The sequence below is a fragment of the Grammomys surdaster genome, unplaced genomic scaffold (genome assembly GCF_004785775.1).
Source record: "Grammomys surdaster isolate TR1022 unplaced genomic scaffold, NIH_TR_1.0 165, whole genome shotgun sequence".
NCBI lineage: Eukaryota > Metazoa > Chordata > Mammalia > Rodentia > Muridae > Grammomys > Grammomys surdaster.
In genome coordinates, this window is record NW_021604613.1 from 16,858,102 (window position 1) to 16,860,522 (window position 2,421).

The window sequence follows — 2,421 nt, forward strand, 5'->3', positions numbered from 1 at the left end:
CAGGGGCAGGGGCAGGGGCAGGGGCAGGGGCAGGGGCAGGGGCAGGGCCAGAGCTAGAGGCAGGTTGATCTGAGTTCAAGGCCAGCCTGGTCTATAGAGTGAGTTCCAGGTATGCCACAAACTTTCCCTGTCCTGGGAAAAAAACAAAAAGCAAACAAAACAAAACGACAACAAAAAAAAAAGTGAAAAAAAGAAAATAGATTTTTTTCCCTCACATAATATATCCTGATTACTATCTCTCCTCTCTTTACTCTTCCCAGTTCATACCAATACTCTTCATACTCTACCCAGTTCTTCTATCCAGATCTACATCATAGAAAACAAACATGCCTCTAAGAGATAATAATAAAATATAATAAAATATAGTATAATATAATATAATATAATATAATAAGAAAAAAAACCTCTAACACAACAGAATTGGACAAATCAAATGGAAGGAAAAGAGCCCAAGAGAAGGCACAAGAAACACAGATTCACTTATTTACAAGTTCAGGAATCTCATGAACACTAAACTGGAAGCCATAATACAAATGCAAGGGAATTATAGGGTAGAAATAATGAAGAAAAAAACACCAATAAGATTAAAAAAAAAAGAAGAAGGTAAGGCCCTGAGATCACAGTATGAGACAAGGAACCTCTAAAGATGTCCTTGAGTTTGTTTTCTGTGGGCTGTCTATTTCTGGGTGTGCAATCTACCTTTAAGAGTAGTTTGTTTTCTGAGTGAGACTCCCTTGGAGAAAACTACATTTTTATTTGCAAGCGGTTATCAATTGGAGATGGCTTCTGGGATGGGGACGTGTGTACTTCCTCCAGCTCTAGGACCCCGTCTAGGGTATGTCCCATGCATGCTGTCTCAGTCCCTGTGAGTTCATAGGAGCTTTGTTCTGATGCACAGGACCTTGTTGTCTTGGTGTCCTCCCTTCTTTCTGACTCTTACACTCTTTCTGAATCCTCTTCCACAGGGTTCCCTGAGCTCTGAGGGGATATTTTTGTTTGTTTGTCATTTTTTCCCCTTTACTGGTCTTTTGCTTGTATACTCTGGTTTCTGATTTTGAGTTTTTATGGTGTGTGTGTGTTTTGTGCTCTTTAGTAGTTTTTTGTTTGTTTGTTTGTTTGTTTTTCGAGACATGTTTTCTTAAGAGAGAAAGAAGGCATGACACTGGAAAGATAGAGAAGTGGGAAGGAGAGAAGGGAGAGAAACCATGGTCAGAATGGATTGTATGAGAAAACTTTATTTTCAATACAAAGATAAAGTAAAAGAAAAGTACCTTTTAAATTCTAAGAGACTGAAACTCCTGCAGGACTTCACACCAGAGGTCACTTAAGATGTAACCTTGAGGTTACTTAAGAATTAGGACTTCTATCCTTCAGCGTACTTAGTCTGTTTGTTTAATCTGCTTTTTAGAGAACAATATAATAACCAACCTTACTTGCTTTGGATTGTCTGTGTAGTTAGCTTTCACAAGTTAATACATAGCTGTGATCTTGTTATTTATGCTTCTGTGTCCCTAACCCAGAGTAAGACATGTGTGTTTGTATGTGTATTATGATACTCCTTGCTGAAAACAGAAAATTGGGCTTGAAAACAACCATATAAAATGAATATCCACCAGAAGTAATGAAAGCAGCACTCAGATATTGCTTGATGGTCTACATTTGCTTGTGATTTGGGTGATTTAGGGTCATTTGGAGTCAATGACATAATTCCTTGTTAAACTCTGTCAAAGATGTCTATAACCCTTATCTGTTCCCAATGTGATGCTTTCGGTGTTGTTCAATAAAAGAGGGAGCAAAGTCCTCTTGGGATAGACACAGAGAAAGACAGACAAAAGAACAGATTCACAGGACAGCCTTCAGGCAGACATAGATTCAGACTCATACAACAGACAGGGACAGCACAAGACACAGGGAGGGCAAATCAGAGAATTTAAATCTGGGATTATTCTTGGTTAAATAAAACCAAAGGGAAGTGCTTTGATTTTCTTTCTTTATTTCAACACCAACACAATTGAAGATTGAGTTTATTATTAATGCTTTCAGACCGACCCCAGTATATAGCCTTTGTTACATTGATATCTATTTCTTCTTTTACTAATTTCTTCAAGGCTTTATCATGGAGAAATGTTGACTTCTTAAGTGTCTCTTCTGCATCTACCGAGATGGTCATGTACTGTCTGTCTTTATGTTTATTTATAGTGTGTTTACATTTATTGATTTATTTATGTCAAAACAACTTTGCATTCCCTGGGTGACATCAGTGCAGTTGTGATGTATGATATTCTTAATCTGTCCTTGAATTAACTTTGTAGAGAATTTTTGCAGACCTCTAAGCTGCAGGCCATCTTGGTCTGTATAATGAGTTGCAGACCAACCATGGCTACATAGTGAGTCTGTGTCTCAATAAAATAAAATAAAATA